Genomic DNA, 13,996 nt, shown 5'->3' on the forward strand with positions numbered 1-13,996 from the left:
CGAACTGACTTCACTGCAAGTCGTCTGTTAGACTTTAGGTGGCATCAGACTTCCATTCAGATAATTCTTGCAAGCATCATAAGCAGAAAAACATAGATGATTCCGCACACATGGGAAAATGCATCATCTGGGGACATGGATCAGCGTTCACGTCGTGCTCCCTGTCGGTACCTGGCCCAAGCCGGGGAAGCAAATGATCCAACCAGCAAACCATATTTGGTGATGAATCCTGGTCACATGCCACCTGAGGCACATTGCGCATACGCTAAGAAGAACGTATCACCTGTTTGCTTAGCTATAGGAATTACACTTTGGAATTTGCCTGATCATGAACAAAACTAAAATACAAAGGGCAGTGTTCATCTTTCACTGGAAATAATCAGGTTTTTTTCTAGTTATTTACTCTAGATATATCAACTATGGTATGTTTTTATGACCTTGCCTACACTAGACTGCTACAAGTTTCTTATCAAATGCTGCTTTTTCTAATATTGTTCCACAGCATGTGATGGGGCTGCCCTTGACTCTTATCTTGCACTCTGCAGCATATGCCATAGCAAGCACAATGATGTGTTTCAGGAGAAGGAACTATGGAGCATGATGCAGGCTCCCAAGCACAATTCTCAATCTCCCTTTAATGCCTTTGTGGTATTTTCAACCGTTACAGATTGGGTTGTCATAGAGGAATGACTACCAAAAAAAAAAAAAAAAGCCACGTTAAGCTAAAAGCAGGAAAACAAACATTTCTCCAACACTGGGTTCATCATAATCTTTTCTTTCTATAGAATGCCCTTTTGTAACTTTTCCTCTCGCATGCAGTTCTGTGACGTAAATCAGCACCAACATCTTCTCTCATGTGCTATTCCCACGCTTTGGGAGGCTTTTGGCTTTCGAACGCTGTGCTAGTTTTTTCTTTCAGAACTTTCACCTGAAGCTAGTTAGTACCATGCAGTGGGAGGCTGTTATGTGGACATGACCATGATTGCACCCAACTGTGATTTCTTTAAGCTGTAGTATGCTAATGTGGTACAGCTTGCAGCACTGTTATTGCGAATGTCAGTGTTTCTATTTTAAGCCAGTTCATGCAAATGTTTTCAGAAGTGCTCAGCACCCATCATTTGAAAATTAGGCCCCTTTAAAATGTCTCAGGTAAAGTACTGCAAAACACTTGACATTAAATTTAGGCCTCCAGAATCCTGTCCCCATGCAGAGATAAAGCCCCACTTTCACTGTGGTTCGTGTGTGTGTATGTGTATATACACACATGCTGAATTGAGCCCTTGTTGCTACATTTTTTGTCCTGGTCATATAATAGGCTTAAACGATCACATTTATGAAGGGGGCCTACATGACATTTTTGACTGCAAATGAAGCGATTACACATCTGAGGTCAAATTCAGAGGTGATGGATGTATCTCCTTCGGGGTGTTTTAATTTACACTTTCTTATGTCTTCCTGTTAGTTGATTCTCCTGCTCTTCCTCTTCAATAGCGGAACATGTCCATCATATATGCATAAAAATCCCCGTTTTCAACTCAATTTCTCCAATCATCATCCCCACTCAGTCTATACATATTTTCTACTATGACTAGTGGAAGGTACCATCAAAAAATGTCTTCAATACATTTTCTTTTACTGTGCTATAAGTGGAGACCAATGGTCACTTTTCTAAATCAAAGCCAATTTCTCTGGGGTGATTTGTCTGCCCAAACCATTTTCCCATTGTGTTATATACAGACTTTTTTTTTGGCCAGGAAAGTTGTCAGCAAAAACTGATATAAACTAGGATAGGAGGTTTGCACTGAAAGGATTATGGTTTCTTTATCTCCCATGCACTGTTCACTTGTGAATAACGTGTGTTTCTGGGAATACAGTACTTGCACTAAAATAATGCACTAGTTTTTAGCTACTGAGAAATAATCCACATATTTAATGGACTGGGGTCAATGAAAACAAGAGTATCTAGTACCCAGACAGGATATTAGGATATCTGCTATCAGCAGTGCAGGTACACTAAAATATCTAATCTCAAAATATAGGCCAAGAAAAATGACACCAAGGAGATTATTTGTCAATTGCTAAAAGCCAGTACTTTATCTCAGGGCAAGTACTGTATTCCCAGAAACACACATGCTCACCACTAAACAGTGCTTGGGAGATAGACACAGCATATACTGTTGGAGCCTTGAACCCAACCTGCATCCAATGGGACTGGACTACAAGTGTTGGGTTTGGGTCGTGTCTCAAAACAACCCAACGTTCTGAGGCTCTGGATGGGTCACTGGTCACCTCTTTCGGCCCAGGAGCTTGGCATGGCAGCAGCTGCCTACCTCAGTCCTGCCAGCAGCCACCACTCGCAGCAGTGTGCATGTTGGCAGAGCCTCTCACTCCACAGCACACACAGCGCAACAAGGAAGTCTCAGCCAGCAGGACCAAGGCAAGCAGCTGCTGCCACGCTAACATCCACAGGTGACGTCCACAGATGGATCACAGGCATGGGGTGTGGGAAGCCCCCACCAGGCTGAGCCCCAAGGGTGAGCTGGCAGCACTGACGCAGGTTCAGGGGGAATTGCCCAGGAAGGTGAAATCAGCTGCCCTTCAGGTGTGCGGTGCTGGACTGAGGTAGGGAGTAAAAGGCAAGCCAGGGCGGGAGATCAGGCTGCAGGAGGTAATTAGCCCCTGTGTCTCCATGGAGGAAACAAAATAAAGAAAATGGAGTCTGGGCTGGTGGCTAGTCCCTTGCAACCCAACCCGAAGCTGACAGGTCCCAACTACAAGTGTTGGGTTTGGGTATGAAAACACTCCAACACACTCAGGCTTGGGTCAGATTCGGATTGGCTGTGGTCTAGTTGGGATCAGGTCAGGCTTTACAATTAGGCCCAAGCAAACCGACAATGGGAAATGCTGAGGCTAGTTTTAGATGCTTGTATTTAAAGACAGTAACCCTTTCAGTGCTGCAAGTCTCCTGCCTCCAGGAAACGCTGAAGTCTTTTTGCATATGCCTCCCACTTTAGCTGGAAATATTCCATCAGTGTAGGGAACTTTTTCTCTTCGTAAAAGCCCACTTATGATGTTATTGACATGAACTGTGACCATATAGATCATTGTTGCAATCAGGGTCTTATGGTTGCACCAGGTCTTGTACAGAGTCCAGGTCAAGTGGGGTGTCTATGGAAAGGTTGTAGTTTGCTGTTTATAATTATGCTGTCTGTATGTGTGTATCATTTTTGTATTTGAAGTTATGAATATTGGCTATGTACTTGTATCTCAATGTATTTGATTCTAAGTAGCCTCAGGGAAGCTTTTGGTCAGCTTCTTGAGAAAGGACCATTCTCAGTAAGTGCCCAATCAAGAAACTCTTAACCGACAATGGACTTTGGGAGACGCCAGTCCACATCTGAGCTTTCTTGGGAAGGTTCAAACTAACATGTAAACAATGGCATCGACCTGCAAAAAGCTGAATCATTCATGGACATGTGACTTGCCCAGGTGGCTACAAATTCCATCTTGTTGTTGTGACTTTGCACAGGAGAACAAAGGGGTTTCTGCCCACAAGAGAAAGAAGATAAAAGGCCCTGGAAACCACTGGAAACCATTTTGTCTTCAGCTGGCTTAAGAGATGGCCTCTCCATCTCCAAGAGATGCCTGAAAGAAACTGGAACAAAGGACAGTAACTATGGGGGTGTGAGTGATTGCTGGACCCAGACTAGGAAGGGGTCCAGTCTGTGAAAGAAGCTTATTGGAACATCTCTAAGGGTGATATTTACCTATATGCAGTTTCTTAATGTATTAGGCTTAGATTTGCGTGTTTTGTTTCATTTTGCTTGGTAACTTACTTTGTTCTGCCTGTTGTTACTTGGAACCACTTAAATCCTACTTTTTATACTTTTACTTTTGTTTATTATTGAACGCAGAGTAAGTAATTAGTATCTGAGGGAGCAAAGAAGCTATGTATGTCTCTCTATCAGTGTTATAGAGGGCGGAGAATTTATGAGTTTACCCTGTATAGGCTTTATACAGAGTAAAACCAATTCCTTTGGGGTTTGGATCCCATTGGGAGCTGGGTGTCTGGGTGCTAGAGACAGGAGCACTTCTTAAGTTGTTTTCAGTTAAGTCTGCAGCTTTGGGGCGCGTGGTTCAGACCCTGGGTCTGTGGTGGAGCAGACTGGCATGCCTGGCTTGACAAGGCAGGGTTCTGGAGGCCCAAACTTGCAGAGAAAATGGACTCAGAGGTAGTCTCAGCACATCAGGTGACAGTCCCAAGGGGGCCTCTGTGACCCAACCCATCACACCACTGTTGAGGAAGTGGAAGTTGTAAAACCTTTTGGAATTGTTTGGGGCATCTAACCATGATCTCTCTCATCCCTATTTACCATTGCCACATGTAGCCCATAATTTCTCAAAAGTTCCTCCCTAAGGATGTTCTCCCAGAACTAAGACTGCCCTTCTAGTCACGAAAATCATTTGCAGATTCCTCTCAACTCTGTAACCTGCTGTTTTTAGAGCATTTTCTTAAAATGTGTTGGCATTTGAAGTGAAAGTGGAGGAAGGCGAGGTTATCCCCTCTTCCCCCAGCTCACACCTCTCCTAGTGTGTAGTGATTCTCATAACACAGGGAGAGATTGTTCAGTGCGAGGAACTATTTGCATGGGGAGCCAAAATCCTACCAGTGTAACATTATCCCAATGGGTTGATGCCAGGTGCATGCTATGCAGATGCTACAGACCATGTACTTAACTGGCACCAATTATCAAAATCTGATTTTCTCTATTTCCTTAGATGGAGAAATGTAGCCAAAATGTAAATTCACAGATATGCATTTCCATTGCCTGTGTTTACTTTTCCACAACTTTTTCATGTTTCTCATTTCTCCCTGCTGATTTAATTATGACATTGTCTCAACATTTACTGAACTCTTTCATCTGTTTTTTTAATACATACACACTCCAACCACAACTTCTCCATGACTGAGTTACCTTCCCTCCCCACATCCTCCCTCTTCCTCTTGGGAGAGCTTGCTCTGGATTTCTGTTGGAGTTCTGAAGTTCTATCCCTTCCAGTACTTGAGTTAGGTAGATATTCCACACCCATATGTCTAACCTCAGACCACAATAGCACTTTTCTTTAATGGCTCCTGCTGTTGTGCCATTAGGAATGAGAGGGAAGGAAACACAGCATGGGGACAGGGGAATCACTGATAACTTCTGTAGCAAAACTGTTGGTGTACCCTATAGCTTTGCTCTTTTCTAAATAGCTCAATGCCATCCTCGCTCTTGGACTAGTTCCAAGCCATGGGAGGGAAAAAAGAGAATGGTCCCCTCACTTGCATAAAAGTCATTTGGGCCCACGTTTTCAGAAATAACCACTGTGTAGGTGTTTCAATTTGTTGCCTGATTTTAGAGGTGCTGAACATCTTCATCTGCTTCAGTTGGAGCTGTGGGCACTTAGCACGTCACAAACACAGGCACAGGTGTCTCAAGTTAGGCAGCCAGCATTCTGAAGCACCATCAAGGGGTGGTCACTTGTGAGTCCCTTCAGGCCTTAAATACAGACCGTACCACTTCAAGTGTCCTTCACCACCATCACATTCTATTTTGTTGTTCCAGAAGGTCTCTGCCTGCACTGCTATTTACAAGCCCCAGCCAGCTCCCCCATTTGCTTCAAGGCAAGGGGGTGGAGCCCTGTGTACCTGTGTCTTCCTTCTGGCTTTCAGGTCCCCCTTCCAGATCTTCCTCACTCTCAATTTATATGTGCCCAGCTTCTGGGGCTGCTTCCCACTCTAATTAGCCCCGCAGGTATAGTTCTACTCAGTTGACTGACCTTCCAGTTAGGGGATGTGGTGGGGATTTGAGTGACAGGATGCTGAGTCAGCTCCTGACTTAGCATTCTCTGTCACAGGCACATAAAATCAGTGGCCATATTAAAAAACTTCGGCCATAATTTCCTCTCAACCCCTTCACTTGGGTGACTGGAACCCAGGCCAACCTTCCCACCATATCCAGCAAGTTACTGAGAGAGAGTTTTTAAAAAAAACTTTCCCCAATTTTCGTAAATAGCTGACTTTTCCCAGCCTGCAACTGACTTAACTGAGAGAAGAGGACTTGCTTCGGGAGGCGAGCGTCAGGCATACACAGTGGCCAGTCTTCCAAAAGATGTGCTGGCACAGCAGATCCTGTATTCAATTTGTGTGTCAATGATGGCTGTTTGGGAGAGGTGGCTGCCAAGGTATGGAAAAGGATCCACATTTTCCAGGCTTTCTCCACTGATGGTGATTTGTGGAATACGAAGAGTAGTTTGTGCAGGTGAGGACTGGTAGAGTACCTTGGTTTTCCTGATGTTGAGAGAGAGACCAAGGCTGTGATAGGCATCAGTAAAAAGATTTAGGGTGCTTTGCAGGTCAGTCTCGGTGTGTGCAAGAATGACACAGTCTGCATACTGAAGGTCAGTGATGCCAATTCTTGTGGTCTTAGATTTTGTTTGGAGACATCAAAGATTGAGGAGTTGGCCATCCATATGATACTCTATCCTGATTCCGTCAGGAAGGCGGTCGTGAATGAGAATCAGGATCACAGCAAGGTAAATGGAGAAGAGTGTTAGAGCAATGACACAGGCCTTCTTGACTCCGGTGCGAATGGTGAATGGTTTGGTCTCTGAGCCATTGCACAAAATGGTGGCAGTCATCCCATCATGGAGTACAGTAACTCCTTGCTTAACACTGTAGTTATGTTCCTGAAAAATGCTACTTTAAGCAAAATTATGTTAAGCAAATCCAATTTTCCCATAAGAATTAATGCAAATGGGGGGGAGGGGGTTAGGTTCCAGGGAAATTTTTTTTGCCAGACAAAAGACTATATTATACACACATATACACAGTATAAGTTTTAAACAAACAATTTAATACTGTACACAGCAATGATGATTGTGAAGCTTGGTTGAGGTGGTGGAGTCAGAGGGTGAAGAGGGTGGGATATTTCCCAGGGAATGCCTTACTGCTAAATGATGAACTAGCACTTGGCTGAGCCCTCAAGGGTTAACCCATTGTTGTTAATGTAGCCTCACACTCTACAAGGCAGCACGAATGGAGGGAGGAGACACAGCATGGCAGAGAGACAGAGACACACACCATGTGTGGGTGTGAGGGAGATACACACATTGCCCCTTTAAATACACTGACCCCACTCTAAGTACACTGCCTTTTTAAGTAGATCAGGAAGTTGAGACAGCAGCTGCTGCCAGCAAGGTCCCTCCGTCCTGAGCCCTGTCCTGTCCCCCCACCTGCTCTGTGGAGATATGGTACAGGAGCGGGGGACGGGACGACACCCTGACATTAGCATCCCTCTTTCTCCCCCTCCCCCACCCCCCACTTGTACAGCAAGCAGGAGGCTCCCAGGAGCAGCTCCAAGGCAGATGGCAGGAGCAGCACATGGCAGTAGCGGGGAGGGACAGCTGAACTGCCAGCATTTTGATAGCCTGCTGGGTGGCTGCTGCACAGGGAACTTAGGGAAATTAGGAGCTGATGGGGGGCTGCTGGTCCACCCTGGTTCCAAACCCCCACCAGCTAGCTGCAATGTGCTGCTCTTTCTGCAAGCAGTGGACAAAGCAGGTGGCTACCAAACAACGTTATAAGAGAGCATTGCACAACTTTAAATGAGCATGTTCCCTAATTGATCAGGAATGTAACAGTGAAACAACATTAACCAAGATGATGTTAAGTGAGGAGTTACTGTTGTCTGATGATGGAAATGAATTTCTGTGGAGAGCCAAACCAACACAGCACCTTCCATAGGGCATCATAATTGATAGAGTCAAAGGCCTTGGTTAGGTCGATGAATGCCATGAACAGTTCCTGGTGTTGTTCTTTGCACTTCTCCTGAATCAGTCATGCCATGAAGATCATGTGGGTTGTGCCTCAGGATGGCCTGAAGCCACACTGTGATTCGGGGAGGAGTTCCTCGGCAAGGGGGAGGAGGCGGTTTAGTAGCATCCGGGCAAGAATCTTCCCTGCAATGGAGAAGAGAGCAATACCTCTGTAGTTCCCGCATATAGATTTGTCCCCTTTCTTGAATATTGTAACAATGTTGGCTTTCTTAAAGTCAGGTGGAATTTCTTCACAGGTCCAGATTTTGTTGAGGAGTTGGCAAAGTTTGTGCTGGAGCATTGTTCCATCAGCTTTAAAAACCTCAGCTGGGATGCCATCTGGGCCTGGTGCCTTGTGATTTTTGTCAGAGTGATGGCATGCCGGACTTCCTCAAAAGATGGGGGATCAGCAAGGTGTTCCATTGCTGAGCATTGTAGAATAAACTCGATGGTGTCTTCAGAGACCATGGATTCGTGGTTTAGTAGGGTCTCAAAGTGCTCCTTCCAGCATTGTTTAGTGGCCGCATTTTCCTTGAGGAGGGTGGAGCCATCCTGATAATGTAAAGGGGTTGGGCCTTTGGAGCTCGGCCCATATATAGCTTTTGTTCCTTGAAAGAAGGTTCTCATGTCATCCTGGTCTACAAAACCCTGGATCTCAGAGGCCTTCTCTTGCCACCACTTGTTTTTGAAGTCACATAACCTCCTCTGGACTTTGGCTTTAAGCAGGTGATAGGCCTCGTGTTTTCATTTGTTAGAGGAATCATTTTGCCAGTTACAAAATGCATTTCTTTTCTGTTGAATTAATGCTAGGATTTCCTCGTTGTTTTCGTCAAACCAATCGTGGTGTCGATGAGTGGAATATCCTATGGTTTCAGCATATGCACTGTGAATGGTGTTTTTAAATTGATCCCAGTGCTCTAGAATGTCAATGATGTTGTCAGGCAGGTTAGAAAGCTTCTCAGACAGATGTTGCTGGAACGTCTTGCAGCTGGTTTGGTCCTGAAGTGCTTTGACATTGTACCACTTTCGCTTAGTCTTTGGGTGTTTGCGGTGTGGTGGAGCGAGCTGCGGGTACATGACTGGTCTTACTAATCAATGATCTGTCCAACAGTGATTGGTATCTCTCATAGCTCATGTTATACGGACGTCGGTATAGTCTTGGGCTCTGACTATAACATTGTCAAGGAGGTGCCAGTGTTTGGACCGATGATGTTTCCAGGTGGTTTTAAATTTGTTACTCTGCCTAAAGATGGTATTTGTGATGAGCAGATCGTGCTCCGCACATTTGCTGAGGAGGCGAATACCATTGGAGTTTACATTTCCCACCCCTTCTTTGCCTATTGTGCCTCTCCAGAGTTGGGAATCCCGTCCAACTCTGGCATTAAAATCTCCCAGGAGGATGAGTTTGTCGGCCTCAGGTGTGGCTGTGAGGATGCATCAAGAGTTCTATAAAACTGCTCCTTATTATCTTACTCATCATCAAGTGTTTGGGCATATGTGCTCATGACTGTGGCATATTGGTTTTTGCTAAGCTTGAGCCGAAGAGTCACGAGATGCTCGTTGATCCCCAAAGGAAGTTCCAAAAGCTGACTTGCGATCTTATTTTTTATGGCAAAGCCAATCCCGTGAATGCATCTCTCTTCAGGTGGCTTTTCTTTCCAAAAGAAGGTGTAGCCACCTCCATCCTCTTTTAATTGGCCCGGGGGATCTCACTAAGAGCTGCAACGTCAATGTTGAGTCTTGCCAGTTCTCTGACAATTATGGCAGTTCTTTCTGAGCATTCACTGTGCTGAGAGTCCATAAGGGTGTGGACATTCCACGTGGCGAAATTAATGGTCTTATATCTCTTGTTTTGGCTGCGGAGTTGAGTGATCTCACTGGATATGACCACCCAGTCAGAAGAGTATGAGACAGCCTATAGTTTGGGCACCTTTTCTAGTCCCCTCCCCATTTGGGGTGAGCAGAGGGGATCCTGAAAAGGCCTGCGCAGTCACAGCTGCTGCTGCTGCTAACATGTACTTCTCTCTCAACAAAGCATAAAACAACCATCACGCGGCTGCTGCCTGTGTGTAGATTTGTGACTAAAGACTCCCAGAGATCACTGCTCCTGTCTTCCTTGCCACTCGTCCATCACCACAGGACTTTGTGCGGGTGTGAACCCTTTGGCAGAGGCCTACACATGAAATCTTTTAATGTGGGGAAACCAGTGCACGGGTGGTAACCACATGAAACTTAACAGGAGGAAAACCCTGACCCTGTGGCAAGGAGATCCAAGACAACCAGGGGCCTCCCTCTGCTGCAGCCCTCATCCGCTTTCAGAGCCACAGAGTACTAGAAGGTCCTCTATATGTGCCAGATCCACTGTTGGGGTTTTTTGACGTTTGGACCGTGGTTAGTCAGAAGCCTTGCCTCAGACCTGCTCGCCTAGGGGGACCCTACCAGGAGTATAAAAGCTCTGGACGATATAGCTCTGAGGGTCTTTAGCCCATGCAAGCCTCTCCACCATGACAAGGTTGCGGTCCATCAGAAAGAGCCAGGCCTAGTACACAACTGTAATAAAAAAAAGTCTCTGCCCCAAAGAGCTTACAATCAGAATATGATGAGACACACCACGTGGATGCAACAAAGAAACGGCAAGGCAGACAAGCTATCAGTGAAACAAATATTAGCATAACAAGCAGCAGTCTCAGCACAAACCAGCTGCCTAGCCATTGTCAAGTATTGCTGGCACCATGGCAGAGGTGAGTTTTAAGGAGGGAATCTGAAAGACCTGTGAATGATTTGCAGCACTGGTGGATAGTGGCAGATAGTGCCATCACTTTCTTTCCTTCACCTTTGTTTGAATACTGATCACCTGCATTATGCCCCCCTATTGCCTTGAGGCACTTCACTGCAACCATTATCCCTTTGGAAATCATGAATGTTCCCCCTTGCTTGACTAGGGGGACTCTTGCTGCATGATGGAGCACTCCCCTTTAGCCCAGATACTACAGGGCTTACAGCTCAATGGGCCAGGAAAGGAGAAACAGGAATTCAGACCTGGGTCTTTCACATGACAGAACATTACCACTAGGCAAGCCCACTGAGTTGCATTCTGGCCAAGAAAAAGTCATCACTCTTATGATGATGCGCAACTTTTACCTGTGCAAGAGTATTATAGATACCTTCTCATTCTATTGCTATGGGGTAGCCGAAGGGAGAAATCTGGAACCTTTTCCTTTCGACTCATACCAGAGAAATTACATGCTTTGCAGATTTTTTACAAGATGAATCCCCATGAAAATATCAAAATAAAATAGTGAGTCATTGTTGCTACAGAGAAAGAACATAGAAATTGAGCAAGCTGATTGAATAACTGTGGCCATGAGAAAAGGCCTGAAGTTACGGAATGTGCTAAAGCATGCATTCAGGAACAACAGTTACATTCAAAGTCACAACATCAGATGCAGAGATTAGAGAGGAAACACAACAGAAGTTGATTGCATGATGTTTACAGGAAACTCAGAAGCTGACAGATGTTTAAAGGATAACATTCCTAACACAGGAGTATGAGGTATTAAATAGCTTATGCAGGCAATTAAATGTTGAAGGGAAGCTTATAACCACCATGACCTTTGAGAATCGAGCCTATAGCATTTAACACCAATGTTGGTACCTGGACATGTCCGCCTGTTTTAAGGCTTGTAATTACAGGCAGCGCCGATAGCATAGCCAATTATTAAGGTTGCCCAACATTTCCCATTACAAGACCCATGCTTACAGACATGCCAACTCTCTTGAATTGATCGCGAGAGTCGCCATTTCGCATGATCTCACACTAGAACTCTCAAATGTCAGGATCCCCCCTCACACCCAACCATAGCACATACTTAAAATGTGTTTCCAGTCAAACAAGAGTTACTCCCACCCTAAACAACGGAATGTGGTTTCTCCACCAGGCAGTTACTTCCAAAGAACTTTGAAAGACAATGAGAATTCATTTACATATTAGACAAACAAAGCTATCAAGTTTCAGAGTAGCAGCCGTGTTAGTCTGTATCCGCAAAAAGAACAGGAGTACTTGTGGCACTTTAGAGACTAACACATTATTTGAGCATAAGCTTTCGTGAGCTACAGCTCTCTTCATCGGATGCATGCAGTGGAAAATACAATAGGGAGATTTTATATACACAGAGAACATGAAACAATGGGTGTTATCATACACACTGTAACGAGAGTGACCAGGTAAGGTGAGCTATTACCAGCAGGAGAGAAAAAAAACCTTTTGTAGTGATAACCAAGGTGGGCCATTTCCAGCAGTTGACAAGAACGTGTGAGGAACTGGGGGTGGGAGGGGGGGAGAAATAAACATGGGGAAATAGTTTTACTTTGTGTAATGACACATCCACTCCCAGTCTTTATTCAAGCCTAATTTAATGGTGTCCAGTTTGCAAATCAATTCCTATTCAGCAGTCTCTCGTTGGAGTCTGTTTTTGAAGTCTTTTTGTTGAAGAATTGCCACTTTTAGGTCTGTAATCGAGAGACCAGAGAGATTGAAGTGTTCTCCAACTGGTTTTTGAATGTTATAATTCTTGATGTCTGATTTGTGTCCATTTATTCTTTTACATAGAGACTGTCCAGTTTGGCCAATGTACATGGCAGAGGGGCATTGCTGGCACATGACGGCACATATCACATTGGTAGATGTGCAGGTGAACGAGCCTCTGATAGTGTGGCTGATGTGATTAGGCCCTATGATGGTGTCCGCTGAATAGATATGTGGACACAGTTGGCAACGGGCTTTGTTGCAAGGATAGGTTCCTGGGTTAGTGGTTCTGTTGTGTGGTATGTGGTTGCTGGTGAGTATTTGCTTCAGGTTGGGGGGCTGTCTATAAACAAGGACTGGCCTGTCTCCCAAGATCTGTGAGAGTGATGGGTCATCCTTCAGGATAGGTTGTAGATCCTTGATGATGCGTTGGAGGGGTTTTAGTTGGGGGCTGAAGGTGATGGCTAGTGGCGTTCTGTTATTTTCTTTGTTGGGCCTGTCCTGTAGTAGGTGACTTCTGGGTACTCTTCTGGCTCTGTCAATCTTTTTCTTCACTTCAGCAGATGATTACTGTAGTTGTAAGAATGCTTGATAGAGATCTTGTAGATGTTTGTCTCTGCCTGAGGGGTTGAAGCAAATGCGGTTGTATCGTAGAGCTTGGATATAGACAATGGATCGTGTGGTGTGGTCTGGATGAAAGCTGGAGGCATGTAGGTAGGAATAGCGGTCAGTAGGTTTCCGGTATAGGGTGGTGTTTATGTGACCATCGCTTATTAGCACCATAGTGTCCAGGAAGTGGATCTCTTGTGTGGACTGATTGAGGCTGAGGTTGATGGTGAGATGGAAATTGTTGAAATCATGGTGGAATTCCTCAAGGGCTTCTTTTCCATGGGTCCAGATGATGAAGATGTCATCAGTGTAGCGCAAGTAGAGTAGGGGCATTAGGGGACAAGAACTGAGGAAGCATTGTTCTAAGTCAGCCATAAAAATGTTGGCATACTGTGGGGCCATGCGGGTACCCATAGCAGTGCCACTGATTTGAAGGTATACATTGTCCCCAAATGTGAAATAGTTATGGGTGAGGACAAAGTCACAGAGTTCAGCTACCAGGTTTGCTAACAAGTGGGGGAAGATTTTACTTAGAAACTGGGCATGGCCAGGGCTCCAGCTGCCAGCCTGTGGGGGAAGAGGGAAAGGGGACCTCACTACAGCCCCCATGCCTGGGGAGGGTGAAGAACCCTAAAGAGCAGATGTGAGGTTGGGGGCTGTAAGGGGGCTGAAGTGAGGAAGGTGAGGGCTGATGGGGCTGTATTGATGGTGGGTTCTGAGCAGATGGGGTGGTACTAGGAGGGTGAACTGAAGGTAGTGGGGGGGGTGTCAATGAGGCAGGGGTGGTGATGCTTGGGGACTGAACTGGGAGGGGGGCTGAATTGAGAGGGGGTGGATGGGGACAGAGCTGATGGGCACCCAGGGGACAAGATCAATTGCTGGGCAGGAGACTGGCAGATGTGGGGGTGAGAGCTCCAGCAGCAAGGCCCAAAATCACCTTATCCAGTACATGTGGGAGTGGGCAGCACTAATTGTCACATGCACACATCCTGAGACTGGGCAAAG

At 45.5% G+C, this 13,996-nt stretch overlaps 1 protein-coding gene across 14 annotated transcripts in view; it reads right to left on the minus strand.

Annotated features, from left to right (window-relative positions):
• DENND2B (DENN domain containing 2B) overlaps window positions 1-13,996 on the minus strand; it is a 308,156-nt gene that overhangs the window by 14,544 nt on the left and 279,616 nt on the right. The window lies entirely within an intron of this gene.

Source organism: Lepidochelys kempii, chromosome 6, assembly GCF_965140265.1.
Source record: "Lepidochelys kempii isolate rLepKem1 chromosome 6, rLepKem1.hap2, whole genome shotgun sequence".
Taxonomy (NCBI): domain Eukaryota; kingdom Metazoa; phylum Chordata; order Testudines; family Cheloniidae; genus Lepidochelys; species Lepidochelys kempii.